At 31.3% G+C, this 15828-nt stretch overlaps 1 protein-coding gene across 3 annotated transcripts in view; it reads right to left on the bottom strand.

Annotated features, from left to right (window-relative positions):
• The window catches only part of LOC115446312 (G protein-activated inward rectifier potassium channel 3), a 44015-nt gene extending 28671 nt beyond the window's left edge, over window positions 1-15344 (bottom strand). For all 3 annotated transcript variants that reach the window (XM_030172912.2, XM_030172913.2, XM_030172914.1), the window contains exon 1: window positions 14920-15344. The gene's annotated coding sequence lies outside the window, so the exon portion shown is untranslated. The remainder of the gene's footprint in view (window positions 1-14919) is intronic.
• Window positions 15345-15828: the final 484 nt, after the last annotated feature.

Genomic DNA, 15828 nt, shown 5'->3' with positions numbered 1-15828 from the left:
ATATTGTATGTATTAATGTTTCTTACACAAAAAGTTAGGCATATAGAAGCGTGCTTTATATGATTGTTTTGTTGTATAAGCTGGTACCGACAGTTAGTGGCCACTTATGACTTCACAGTTTTCTAAAAAATAACCAACTTTCTAATCTCCATTTGCCATGACTTACAATTGTTTGAAGAGAAAGGCATACACTAATGAGACGATGAAGTATTACTGGCAAAAGCCAGTCTTAATTACTAGGCACACAGATTATTAGGCTGTCTAAATGCCAATTAGACGATACCAAATAAACCCCTCATTTATATTTCAAATTTCTCTTTTTGCCTGCCGTCTCAACTCGGATTATTATCGACATAATATCTTTTTACGCTTTTAAATTATAAGATTAGGCAATGCATAAGGAGGTTGTGAAAGTTGGTGGTACATATTTAATGAGCAGCTTAAACCGTGACTATCACAAAGATTCGCAAACACAGCAAATTAGTGTTACAATTGTTTTATAGTTATGAACATTGTATCTGTAGACCGTTAGTTATTTCCAAGCTAAGTATGTTGTAAATGTTCGTAATATTTGCAGTTCTGTGAAAGGAAAGCGTCCGTTTGAGTGCTATTTTATTGTAGCTCTACCAAGAAATTACTTAGTAATTAAAATATGCGTAATAGCAACATTGATTACCGGAAATAATTAACGTAGCAGACGATTAAAAGTGTATAATACATTGTACCTAATTATTTTACATATAGAACGTCATACAATTTCAAGCGAAACTTTTACGCTCCTTAAATATGAAAATTTTGTAAAAGAAAATACAAATCGGTGTAGAAACACTTGTAAAACTTGTTAGTTGTTCTAGACAATAAATCAATAATATTTATTATCTAAAATTTTATACTGTTTTAATGGTCCTCAAAACTAAATTACTCGCCTCTATCATGAAAACTATTTTATTTTCAAAAAACATTCTCAGAAAATTTACAAAGAATTAATAAGATGTATTTGCAGCATATTATAATGTGACTAAATTATTTCTTTTGAGAAGGAACAAATGCGCCAGCGCTACTCACAACGAATTGATTTAAAACGCTTTATGAGTTCATCTTATTACATACGTCATTTCAAAACACTTATAATTTCGTAACGCTATAAGTAAGTAGTAAATATACATAGATGCGTTTCGTGTGTATTCGTAATATGAACAATACGTTTCTTGCATTTACACGCCCTAAACCTAAGCATTACGTAATGAAAATTAAATGATAAATCAGTACTTATTTGATTGTATACTGAACAAACTAAATATACTAGCAATTATAGAAGCTATTTCTGACATGCTAACAAAATTATTTTAGCAACACAAATGGTGACCGGAAAACATTTTTAGAGAAATACAATACTACTGGGCCACGAGACATTCTACCTAACCCGACGGGACTTGAATCTTGTAGTATTTAAAACGGATCGTCTGCCAAATGTCCCGCGTACAAATGTAGGTCAATGCTCCAGTGAGCTACTGACACCTGACGGGCTTGAATCATATACTCTGCAATATTTGTGTATGATGAGATAACCTCAAAATTATATCTGACCTGGTGAGGGTGCTGCTGAATACGATAGTATACAGCAATGCACTGACCTAGTGTTTTATGTTTTCGTTCCACAGTATATTCACGAGGAATGTGTAGTGAATCACAGTATTCATATCATACTGTGCGCAAAACTACGAAAAGTATTTTAAGAAGATAGTAATTGCATTTTTATTTTAAGCCATCTTGTAACAAGAAATAGAGTTTTATTTTGAACAACGATGTTTTCGTATCAGAGCTGTGTAGTACAAAGATCATTGTGGCCAAATCTCTTATTAAAAGTCCTATTGTTCAATTGGATTTAATGTTAGAAGGAATGACAAACCTACTATATAAAGTAAGCACAACTCAAATTGTGTTAAACAACTAAATTGTAATATTTATGATAATGTCCTAAAGAACGTCAAACAATAGAACCTGTTTATTCCTTTTGAGTCTAGTTTTATTAATAATTCAATTATATTAAATTAAATCGCATTTACTTACAGTAAGAGTAGTAAAAAATCCTACCTTTTAAAAGGCTTCGGACATTTTCTAGTTAATCAATTCTTTATAAGTAATAATAACTTTTCTTAACTAACTCTACCTCGTTTCAAATCATTCTCCTCCAATACAATAAAACAAAATAGCTTAATTCATTTTACCTATCCGATAGCTTTATTGCGTTTATATAATTTTATGAGAATAGTCACCACATAACTACTTATACCGCTAACGAAGCATGAACAGATCCCTACTGTTCAACATTTTTTTTATACGAATCTGCTAAAGGCTGAAATAAATAATCAAAACGTATATACATATAAAACTATGTAAATCATTATGTATGCGGTGGAACTCCATCTGTCATAGTTATAAACAGACGTCTTCAGTTTCTTGTTTCCTACATCTAGATTAAAAATATACTCTTATTAATAAATGTTAGTTATTATGTCACATTTGCAAGAATATGTAGTCAGTGAACGTATTTTGTAGAAATTCCGAGGCCGAGCCATTCTAACGGAGTGCTTTATTAGCTAATTGTTTTAATGATATTCGTTAAGTAGCAGTAATTTTCCATTCGTCGATAGATAAATAATCGCCAACTAAATAAACGTATTTGCAGTTTGCACATTATATACGACTATGACTTTTAATAGCTGCTTTTTGTAAGTACCGCAGGTGGAAATTACTACGCTTGGCTCTTTCAAGGTTCGTGAAATGAAACTTGTAAGTTTCCATTCAATTTTAGTTTAATTAAACAACTTTAATTACACTTGAATAACGCATAGACATTAAAATATATATATATATATATATATATATATATATATATATATATATATATATATATATATATATATATTTATGTATACTTGTATGTATTTATATGTATAATATTTGTATGCAATCTTTTTCTTTTAATAATTAATCATATACTTCGTACACCTTATGCTGTCCCATATTATGCTGTTTTCTCTTATATCCATCTCATGATTGTCTGTAAAAGATTGCCTCGTCCAATAAGACCGCCATTTGTACTTTTTTTTCTCTTTTCTTGGTCCATGATTTTTGTCTCTGGTGTACTATTAATTGCAATAAAATAAAATTAATATAATACATTGTGTTAAGACAATTCCCGCAATAATGAAGTTAAATATTTAAAATTCATGTTAAATATTTAAAATTCATGTACTTTCTGATACGATGTTCTATTATGGAGCGTGATGTGGGACGACCTCCAGCTAACTGGAACATCGGCATGCATAATACGAGTATTTCTGAATGAACTGAAAATCGGCCTCTTAGCTGCGTTCCAGAAAACAATATTACTCAACTAAATTTCATACTGTTCTTATTTCGGAAAACAGTAAAAGATAAAATTTAGAACGTGAAATTGGAAATATCGAGCAATGTGGAGCAGATTTATTAGATTGTTTCTAGGCTTTGGTACGAAAGAAAAGTTTACTAAATAAATAATACCTAATTAGTAAGGCCAAACCAAACAGATGATATCATTATTACGTTGATAATACAATTCATAAACTAGGACATTAGATGAGGACATTTCCTCATTATTGCGCGCTAAAATAATCACCTAAAACTATACACAGGTGGTTGATAAAAACACTATATGATGTAAAATGGGTAAGCCCAAAAGTCACTCAAATTCCATTTTTATAACATTAGATTTTCCCAAATTAATATAAAGATTAAGATTTTTTGTAACGCAAAAGAAAGATGGTGACGGCATAACGCGTTGATTGTCCTTTGTTTACCGTCGAATCAGTGAGACATGACGTTGTAATTACCACCTACCATCATTACGACATTAACATAGCTATCGCTCGTTCATATCCAGATTGCTTGTGCAAAACTATGCGCATGAACAATAAAAACGTGCTTAAATACATCACTCACATTATTATAAAGCCGTTTTTACATTTTCAGTTAAAGATCACAATTTAAGCTATTATGAGCGTAATATGTTCTTTTGAGTAGGTATATGGATTGTATAAGATTATTATTTTTAATTGTTTTAATATTTTTTTATTATTTTTAATAAACTGTGTGCTCGTCCGATATCGTATTAGGCTCTTGGTTGCACCTCTGCCTACCCCATTGTAAATAAGGCGTAATATTTATCTATGCTTTTTCTGTATGTTGGTTAATATTTTCCAAAGTATGGCCGAGGAGAACGTCTTCGCCGTTTTTGTAGATATAGGCGATATTGCAAGTCCTCGAAAGTTAATAGACACCTATAGGCGACCTCGAAAGAAGTTCTCAAAGTTAATAGGGTGCTTACACGATTTTTGAAGATAAATCATCATAACGATCCCGGCTCGTACCTTTGCATTATCTTAAAACGATTTACTTGTCATATAATGTTTTAGTAGATCACGTGTTATTTTGTAAGTTTTCCTAACATTGTTAAAAATAATCGGTTGCTAACAATGATCGTAGAGTAACAGCTTAATATCCTAATGGAGACTGACCGTATGCAGTGACCTTTGTTACAAGTAACTGCATATATTGAATAACTGCAGGTGGGTGAAGAAATCTTTCATATAAAAATAGTAAATATTAGCATGCTGCGCTTAATTCAGTCTGCTCGCTGACTCCTATAGAATTTTAAATCTAAGATGTCTTCCTGGTTGAGTGTACCAGTATATTTATAAGTGACATTTATGGCGCATCCATCGCACTTAAATATAGATAGTTCATGTTTCCACTGAATTTAGTTTGTAAATAACGTAAGTGGATTATTTTATCCAAAATATTTATAGATACATACATACATAACATCACGCATTTATCCCCGAAGGGGTATGCAGAGGCGCAACTAGGGCACTATTTATAGATTCTCTGACTAATATGTTCTATACTAGAGTTTGGTACATAATAATAAGACATTGTTAATAACGATCCGGTTTTTTTCAATTTAGGGACCCTGCTCTCATTTAAACCGAGAAAGAATTTCATTTTATTTCAACTACGTCATATTATAGGATTCTGCCTACTCCAAATATGTAACGGATAACGGTTGTCAAAACGTGATTTCGCATTCGGTGGCTGACCCAAAATAACGTTTTTTTTTCTTTAACATTCTGTAGTTATGTCGACACGCATCGCCAATTTTAATATGATATTCAAATCGATCTCTAAATGGTCCGTAAAAATGTTTCCCATCCGCGTGAAAGTTAAGATAATTGCATTGCAAACTTACATTGAATATTTATGGGTCATAAAATAGTTTTTATTGCTATTAGAAACAATTCTGTGTCACTTACTAGGAAACGTGGTATGATTGTAAAATAAATTTGCAGACGTGGCTTGTGACGAATGTCAACTTTTTTATTATTTCGATTAGCAAAACGTCTTTACAATGTCATGGATATAAAACAAAACACGTGCACACGAATTTAGACCATAAACACGGAACTCAATGAACCGAGTTGTATACGTAGATGTTAGGGCATAACATACAATGTTTATTGGCGCCCGCGCCGAAATAAGGTTATTTCCGTAGGTTAGTGAAATGATTTCGCTAAAATATAAACAGATCAATGGCCTGGCTGAACCTCTTCTTTGATGATTTTTTATTGTTTCATCGGTGAACTCTTTAAGATAATTCAATTGAATTTTTGCTGTTTCTTAGTATAAAAGTCCTTTTAGCATTCATTTTCAGGTAAATGTGTCATAAATATTTGGCAACCGAAGTGGATCTTTTCGTTAGAATTCTATATCAGCAAGTTTATAGGAAACGGGTGGTGACAATTCTTCCTGCTTTGGGTTGTTAGGTAGAAAAAAATATAAAAAGCAATAAATATTTTACGCAAAAACAGTTTTTTTTCCAAGGAAGAATGTAATATATTTTATGCGTCAAAGTTATATGTTTTTGGCATAAGCGCTGGTCACATATTGTATATGAGCATTTCTATATTACTTTAGATATTTTTTACTTTATTGCTTCATTGGTGGCATTATCGACTGGCAAGCCCCGGGTTGATTCCCAAGATTCCTAAACTTTATATGGGTTTTTATGTGTTTTTGGGAATTGATTCATTCGGTACATGAGTAATAAATGTTTAGTGCAGTCTCTTTATTTTTACGATATAAGGACAGAAAAAATCCCTCGACAAGAATAAAAATATACATAAATGCAATTTACTATATTCACTACGTCATCAATAAAAAATATTGCACGATGACATCATGATTTTTGTTTTAAGAGTTGACGAAACTAATTAACTTTGCGCGTACAATACGTACAGCCAATTTGCATTGTAATGAGTTGCTCGTTTTATTTATTTTGCTTCTCTATAAAAACTTAGTACAGGTGGACCTTGAGTGATTCATACGTTTTAAGAACTTTAAACCTTTAAATAAAGTCATCAAAAAACACTAAAAAAATATCGCTTGCTTCGCATAACTACTTATAAAATATAGGATTTACAAGGTATACGGATGAATTATCCGTAGTGGCATAATATACAAAAAATTAAAAGTATTCCAAAGTTACAATTCGATAATAGGTGCCTATATTTTCGTCATATTTTTACAATCTTTACATGACTTGTCATATTTTAATGAGTTAGATTACCACGTTGCCAACCCCCAACACAACACCACTCCAACTGTATTTTTTTTAGTTTATAGAACCTGTCTATTTTAAATTAATACCACATATATAGAAAAAACATTAAACACCATATTTCTATTAAATGTTATCTTTATTTGTTTTGACGTTATCATAAATTTCATAAAAAAAAACCCTAAAATTTATGTTTCCGTGGATGTCCTCCTAAAGCAAACATCTTTTTGGGTTGTAGCCAACACTATTAGACAGATAATGTAATAAGAAGAATTTTCTTATTGTAAAATTTTCAAAAACGCCTAACACGGTTTTTTTTCCTCGCCAAGTACAAAACAAATGCTCAAGGCCATTTGCTTGTGTTGGCACCTTAAACGTCTACATTACTTAAAAGAAAGAAACTGATAGAGTATTTGGTAGAGTTTGCGTACCTTCAACTTAAAATAGAGTACTAGATGTAATTATTATGTTGTTATTATTATATTACTATATCATTCATTATACTATATTACTTAGTAATAGGTGATCTTATGACAAAAACATGAAATGCAATGCGTTCTTGTTATTAATCATCATCTCTTTAAACACAAATGTAAGTAGGCAACAAACTACATTTGGAATACAATATTACAATAAAACAAATACATGTGAACTTTGAAACTGGAAAATCTACTCCATGGCGCTGAATTTGCATTAGTACCTTGTTACTAAGACATCATTCGATATTTCGCTTAGAAGGCGTAATATTATTTCACGCAATTATGGAATCATTTACATAATTTGATCGTGTCATGCGTTGAGATAAGCATTGCTTATATGTTTGTTGCTAATAGCAATTATTATTTATAGCAACATATTATAAACATTGGAATATCTATTCCTCTATGTCCATAATTCAGGAATGATGAAATCGCTTAGCTAAATTTGAAAGCCATTTAGAAATATCAATGAACAATAAAACAATCAGGAATTTTGCCATCATCTCCTAAAACTATTAAACTTCGGTAGTGGCTACCACGTGTTGTTTATGAACTGTATCAATAAACACTATGAGATTCCTATGCTATGTTGATACTGAGTATTGCAGTGACTGAGTCAATATAATCGACTGGGAGCTGATGATTAAGGTCCCTGGTCAGTGATGTTAAATTACATACCTGCATAAAAACAGTATTACAATTTGTTACTTACTAAAATCTTAACTTCAGCTTCCAAGAGTTGCATTTAAAAGGAACAAATTCTTAAAGACTAGCAAGTCAGAGCAGTTCAGTTGCTGCAGAGAAATAATAGCATAATGAGGACGTTGGTCTTTAATTGTACTGACCGGTCCCGAAACCTGCCTCTCAAGGAGTCATTATGGTTTGTTTAAAGATATAATATAATCCTGTTAAAAAAGTAATATAACTTTGGACTTGAATAGAGATGAGACAGAGTCTGTTATGTCTATTGTTTATTTATCTAAGAAGTTACATAATTGAGGTAGATTTTTTAATTAGTGTACTACATACATTATATGTATAATTGTATGGTTATGCGATACCTGTATGTACGAATTTTATATGTAGTTTGGTATATATGAATCAGTTTGTTTATAAGTATAGTTTACAATTTAAAGAAGTTTGGAAAACAAGATAATATTTCGGGACTGTACTAGATTTATTATACTTTTGAAATTCATTTCTAATCTAACATACAACTTGTTCGGTTAATATCTACCTAAAAATTTAACGAAACATCAATGTTTTGTGAGGTAGCAATATGTTTATCTTTAAGTAGACCCACGGAGAGGAGAGGTTAGACAGTAAATAATCAAATCGTGGAACCATTTCCTACATTAATAATTTCTTTTACCAACTATACATAACTATACAACGGCGTATAGAAAAAGAACAATATTCTATGTTTGTACCTGCTACGTTTATAAACGGGGTTTACAACAATCACTTCCTGCAAAAGTAGTAATTAGTAACCGAGTTGTACCATCAATTGTACCATAGGTTGTAGAACAAATGAAATTAATTAATGGGCCGCCACATTGTCAATGTGACTCCAAAAACAATGTAACAAAAAGCCATCGTATCTTCTGTTTAAATTGGTTGTATATTGTAGATTGTTTGGATGTGATTATTGCTATGAACGGTAATATACCCTATTAAAACGTTTACAGAGAACAATTTATAAAAATCTTTAGCCACAACTGTGCAGGGGCCGGGTAGAGACGGATAGTACGCAGACTTAAACACAAAAATGCAGCAAGAAAATATATATATCATTATGTATCAACAAATTAACTTTAAAATTAATAATATGTATTCATATATAAAGTAGTAATTAACTTACTATCACATCACTAACTTAGCTTTATGCTAAAAAAGCAAAAATTCTATATCCGACTTTACAGTAGGTATAATATATTTAGTTGGTAAAAGCATTAATGATTTTGAACAGCGCCTTTAAGTACCTACAACTATGACGCATTGTGCAATAATTATTCAGGTTTCTACTAATGCACATTTCCATTAAAAAAATAGTGGCCTGTTATGAATCAGATAGTTATTTTTATCTTATTTCTTATTATAATCACCGACTAGTAGCTAAATGATAATGGAGCTGGTAAATTCCGATTTTCTGACAAGATACGTTAAATAATTTTGAAGGTATATCTAATGGTACCTTCTAGTAACATAGTAAGATTTTAACTATAGACTTTTTGCATGACGGTCTAAATACGCTATACATATAAGAAGTGGTTTATACTTAATACTACTTCTTTTTAATATTAAATTCCAGAGCTTAGATTAAATATCATCCTTGACATTAATTGAATGCCTATGAATAAATTTAGTTGAGTTCCTTATAATTATTTTATCATTATACAAAGCACGTGACATAGCTCTATTACCATAAATATATGTCTGGCTTAACATTTCTGTTGAATCTGTCTAGTGTTTGCATTATATTATATTGACTGCTGAGACTCAGTTCGATTCCCAGCTCTAAAATGAAATTGGCAAAATAATTCTAACCAAATTGTTCTAATGGAATATTTAAAAACAAAACTGTATAAGAGTAAATTTTGTCACTTCCATATACAGTTTATTCATACTAATGACGTAATGGGGTTTGAAACAATAGAGACGTAATGATAACAACCGACCTTGTCCATAAACGTGTTGAACATATCAACCGATTTATCGCAATTTAAATAACTTGTTGAATATGTTAGGAGACAATTTAGATAACTTGTTGAATATGAAGGATATCGAGACCTAACAATATTGTAAAAAGAAAGCTAACACTACATGCCGACCAAATCTATTATTGAAAACAAATTAAACGATTTATCTTTACAGATATAATGTGGTGTCTTTTTAAATCATTAAGATGCATTTGGAACACCTATTAATATACCAATGTCACCTCTAGATAAATTAAGTGCATCTATGCAAATTTATCTCATAATTTCCAGTGAAATACTAACTAAACTTAAATCAGTCGGCTTATCCTGCAATTCCGCTGAGTTGAGTGAAATCTGTATAATTATACTCGATAAACAAATACCTAAATTAAATAAACAGGGACGGGGTCAAGGGGATATTGTTTATAAAAACTGTTTGCAAAGCAAAATACACCTAATTACATTGTAGATAGAGTCCAAATGTTAATTAGTAAGTGAAGCGAATATTGACTCCATGCTATGATTGCAACACTGCCAACTGTAAAATTATTTGAAAATTCAAAATAATCATAGATGTTGCGGTTAAAAGTAGTTGAACTGCGTTGAATTCGTAATTTGTTGAATGCAGACGATGTTTTGGCACGTGCTCAAATTGACGATTACTTGCTATTTACCGAAAATTATAGTTTGTGCAATTGATTATTTACAACGAATTGTGCATATAAAATTCACAGCTCACATCTCCTGTGTTTAGTGGGTGCCGCACATTGCATAAATATAGATACACATGATTAAAAAGCATAAATGAATAATTTAGTAATTGTAATCTGAACAGAAACCGTATTGTTTTAATTGAGATTAGTAGAAACATCGTTTTATCAATTGTTGAAAAAACATCAAAATTGCGTCAGGCGAGGATTATAAATACCAGTCTTAAGATTATTTTCACACTAAACTGTATTAATACTAATGCACAGCTAGATACGCGGGTCACTCAGTAAAATCTCTGACCGACTTTCATCGAACAACATATTAAGCTGTTTTATCAGCATTCAGGGTATCAAGTTTATTTATTTAATTAAAATCTGTAAAACACGTCCAACGCATGATGACCTCTGACACTATTCGTCATGGATTTACAATATTATAAATAAGTTTTGTAATAAAGAGTTATGTAAATGTTCCAGCGTTTCATTCATCGAAGGTGCGTTTTAAGATATCATATACATCTATAGAGTGGTTTCCTATCGCATTGGTTCAAAAAGCAAAGTCTACTTGACTTGCATAATGAGTGCATATTACTCAAAGTGCTTCACCACATACGTATCAGAATAATGGCTGCTAATTGCCATTGATAAAGGATAATAGTTTTGGTCACGACCTTCGTGTGTAATTAAAATTTGATATTATATCCATTATTTCGCGCTAGGTCTCTACTGAATAAGAAGAAAAATGCTGGAGCAAGATTTTTGATTTTGATCTCTCTCCATCTCTCAATACGAAAACATTAAACATGTTTAATAATACTTCAAATATGTTACATATCTCGTATTTTATCTATAAATACTTCTTGATTTATTACTTAGTATATTATTATGAAATTAGAAGTTTATGAGTTCATTTACGAATAGCTCTTATACAAATAGAACTAATTTGACTAAAATATACTCTGGAATTTAGTATTAGCACGCTTAAATAATGCAAATATTGTGTTAAACAATAATTCCTGCGATTCAGTTATAGTTTGGCAGCGGGTCATATTTTCATAGTTCATGGATTGTGGGCGTCGGCTTTGCAACATTTCGTTCACTGAATCAATTGTTCGCAATTGCTAACATTCCTATAATGCCTGCTATGTTGGAAATTACTGTCATTATATCCGGACACATGGGTGATTAATTAGTTATTACCACAAACATGTTAGCTGAATGAAAGATCATTGAAAACGAATTGAGTTTTGAAGAAATTGGACCAAACATTAATTATTTCCATTATTTCAGTATTTTACAGACGTATTTTATATTACAACATACATTATATTGCACTATAAACCTCGTATCGTGGTTTACAAACCTAAAAATCATTCACATATTGCACGGAGTCTATGGAATGGGCACAGGAACATTCGTTTTTAATGGCGTTACTATTAATAGTTATCCAGTTCGTACAATGCCGCATTATTTGTGTATTTTATATAAGTAATGACAAATTAATCTCTGACTATTTAAGTTTATCTCATTTCCAGTAAGACAGCTATTAAAATCAACTTACATCACACAGCTTCAATTACCACAGCGGCCACAATAAGACCGTTACACTCAAGCGCATTGATTTAACATTTTGATAAGTTAAAACAAGTTGAGTACATTTTCCGACTACCGTCACTCATAATTATTAAGACAATACAAACGCTCTACCGCTCGTACCTACTTTGCGTTCACATTGAGGTGGTCACCGTCGCGGCAATTTTGCAACCATATCTAATTGCAATACAATGGCAAATATTAAAAGAACAACTTGTCAATCAATGTTCGCTTCTGTCGGACATTCATCATGCTATTTTATTTTTAAACGCTCTAGTGAACGTAATTTTGGTCTCGTGGTGCTGCGTGTGAGGAAAATTTGTTGATGTTGGCTGTGACTATAGTTTTTTAGCTAATTCGATTTGTCTGGCGTCATATTCCATTATTATTACATAAAAAAGTACATTATAGCGAAGACAAGACGATTAAGTTAATACAATTATGGGTTTTCACTATATCATTGAACTTTAAAATTCGCTAGTCATGTACTTGAATACGAAAAACGCATTTTTATACTCATCGTAGCTATACAAATTCGGCAACAAATTAACTAATTCTAAACACTGAATTACGTCAAACAAATTTGCCTTACTGTACGGAATTACTGATTTGTTTTGGATTTGTTAGTACTTGCACTGTAAACGTAAGCAAATCAATTTCATATATTATCTGCCGCGTTCTCTGTTATATCACGTATAGACAATTTTGTATTGAACATAAATATGCCAAGCTTGTACTTGATAATGTGTGCTAAAACTGACAGTAAATAAACAATTTCTCGGGCAGAGACTGAGTTCAAATAAACCTGGTCTCTTGATAGGGCAATGATTCCTACTAGACAGGCAACGTAAATAACAAAAGAGATGTACTCTTGAAAAACATGTGTTAGGAAGTATGGTAAAACAATCTTTATTAATTATTTAGTAAGAAGGACTATTGCGTCATGAAATATGTATGAAGTTACACTGATATTAATCTGTTTAATAGCTAATAATTAAGACTAGGCTACGCGACCTTAAGCGAATCACGGGACTTAAATGCGGTAAAACGAAAAAAAAAAATTCTTTTTTATACGAAATACATGTAAATGAACAAAGTTCATTATAATTTTGTAGGTAATTTTTGTACACAAAGCACTTTAACAAACGTAGAAGCTTGTTCTGAATACGTAGCAGACAATCCAAATAGATTTTTTCATTGTTATAGCAAACATAATAAATGAATGCTACTCATGTCGAATTAATTTCAAACATACTTCAGTATAAATGAATATCTATCTAATAGATAATACATTAAGGATGCGTATTGATTGTACATGTAATTGACTCTTTTCAGTAACTCTGACGTAGTTACAATAATTTTTATAACAAACACTCCTTTTCAAGACAACTTAATTAGAGGAAGTAGGAATTTTTTGTTTCTAATTGCATTAGATAAAACCACTGCAAAGAATGTTTACTAGTTCTTCGTAACTATAATATTATTAAAGCGATTTTTTATTAATTCTCATATTAACATGTAAGCTGAGAAGCGGTTATAAACGGTTCTGATTGTTTAAATAAACGTACTGAAGGTAAAACAACTAACAACTAATCAATATCCTCATCTCGGACCTGTATAAGATTGTAATTGAAGTTGCCAATGCGAACGCTTCAGAACCAATAACCATAAAGCGCGTGATTCAAACTCCTTTATTGTTTCCTGATTAAAGGATACTCAATGTAAGGAAGAGCAATTGCATTATCATTTGATAAGGCCACTATAGTAGATTCGCGATCTGACTACCAATTAATTGGCAAATACAATTTATACAAGCAAATAAAATCTTTATTAGTATGACAATAATGTGTAGAATTGTATAAAGTTTAACGTACAGAATGAAATCGGTCATGAACCAGACGAATGAAACGGTTAAGTTGCCGAATTCTATCGATAACCACTATGCGATGAATCATATTAAAAACCGGTACCTTAAGTTTTTGTATGTGATCCAAACTTCTCGGAAAATGCCATTGTATTGAGAAGGTTGATTTATTTATACCACAGGTTCGAACGAAATCAAGCGGGTGTAAAGGTGATTTTTTTAATTATATTTTTAAATGACATCATTTATTTACTTTTAAATAACTCGGAATGTATAACGACCATGATGATTCGGTTGGGAATACCAAAAAATGTTAATTTAATACCGAGATTTTTTTTTTATTGGAATCCAGGAAAACTAATTCTGTTGCCATGTTATCGTGATGTAAACTATTTCAAGGACTTTACCTACATCGTTATTAGTTGCACGAATGACGAACCTATTTAATTTAAATAGTTTTTCACTGCTTGAGCTCTTAGTTTGTGCTAATTTGTTGTAATAAATTGGTATTAATATGAATCAATTTACCTTTATCAATGACGACTTTGCACAACTGTAGTTGTGTACGTATATGTAAACAAAATTTATCAAAAACGTGTATATTCATCGATGAAGTTTACATTGCAATATGGTAGTAAGGTTAACACATATAGCATACGTGTTATGGCAATACATGTCATATATATGTATGTATAACATCTAGAAAAGATGGCATATTGGTACGCATAATATTCCTTATATTATTTTCATTTTAAATAATTATTTTACTTTTAATCAAACTAGATGACATATTATGGAATGATTTACGTTTATATCAGCTAGACAAAAAGTTTCACTCAATTACAGTAGTTATAACAGAATATGAAAAAGCATTACAAGTAGCGTCAAAACCCAAAATACAAAAAAAAAGACTCACCTTCATATATGGACCTATCATAAAGAATTTTTAGTTAACGTTTCGCGAAATAATATTTCACGAAACAGTTTAAAACACAAAGGTCTAGTAAATTAAAGTTTCACAGCAAATATTATCACAGAATTTTTGAACGCGAATGTGGCACTTTATGCATGCGGTTCGCGGCGTTAGTTCAATTTCACAATAATAATTTAGCACATGTTCCGCTTAATTTCAGAACGAAACGAACATTTGAATGTTAAAAAGTTAAATTTATTTCTTTTTAGGCATATTTTAATTTTTAAAGACTAGTAATGGCTGGAAAGGAACTTAATGTTTTGAATTTAGAACGAACGTTTTCAAATTTGCGGCGGGAAATATATATGGCGCGCGCGACGCGAATGTCTACCGTGCGTTGTCCGTGCGGAGACTGGCTGAACGCTGCTAAATCCTACACTTGTATATTCGCGCCGTTAAAAAATAAATACGACGAGGTGTGATGATGGAAGGCCGGGGGACGTTTCGCAGGAACTGTTATCTAACTGACGTATCTAATACACGCTATGGGTTAATCAAATGGCGCCATGGACTAGTCACTAGCTGATTCCTTTCACAATTAATTCTTGTAATACCCACTTGGAATTTACTGTGACACATAGAGTTATATTTATTTTAATGCTGAATATGAATTGAAAGCAGTTTAAAAGGAACGTTTTAATTAGTAACAATTTTTTTCTATATTGTTTCTTTAAAGTTTAAATATTACTTTAACTTGACGATTCATATGAGACATAAGTAACTACAGCAGTTATGATTTCAAAAGCTAGGACCTTGGGCGTTGTTGATCAGTATTTCTATTCTTTTTTAATTCTGGAACGCCAGTGACTTCATTGCAATTGATAGTAAGCTCAATGCAATCGAGATAGAGCA

Source organism: Manduca sexta, chromosome 12 (genome assembly GCF_014839805.1).
Source record: "Manduca sexta isolate Smith_Timp_Sample1 chromosome 12, JHU_Msex_v1.0, whole genome shotgun sequence".
Classification (NCBI taxonomy): domain Eukaryota; kingdom Metazoa; phylum Arthropoda; class Insecta; order Lepidoptera; family Sphingidae; genus Manduca; species Manduca sexta.
Note: the sequence above shows the minus strand (reverse complement) of the source record. Positions and strands in the feature narration are given on the sequence as shown.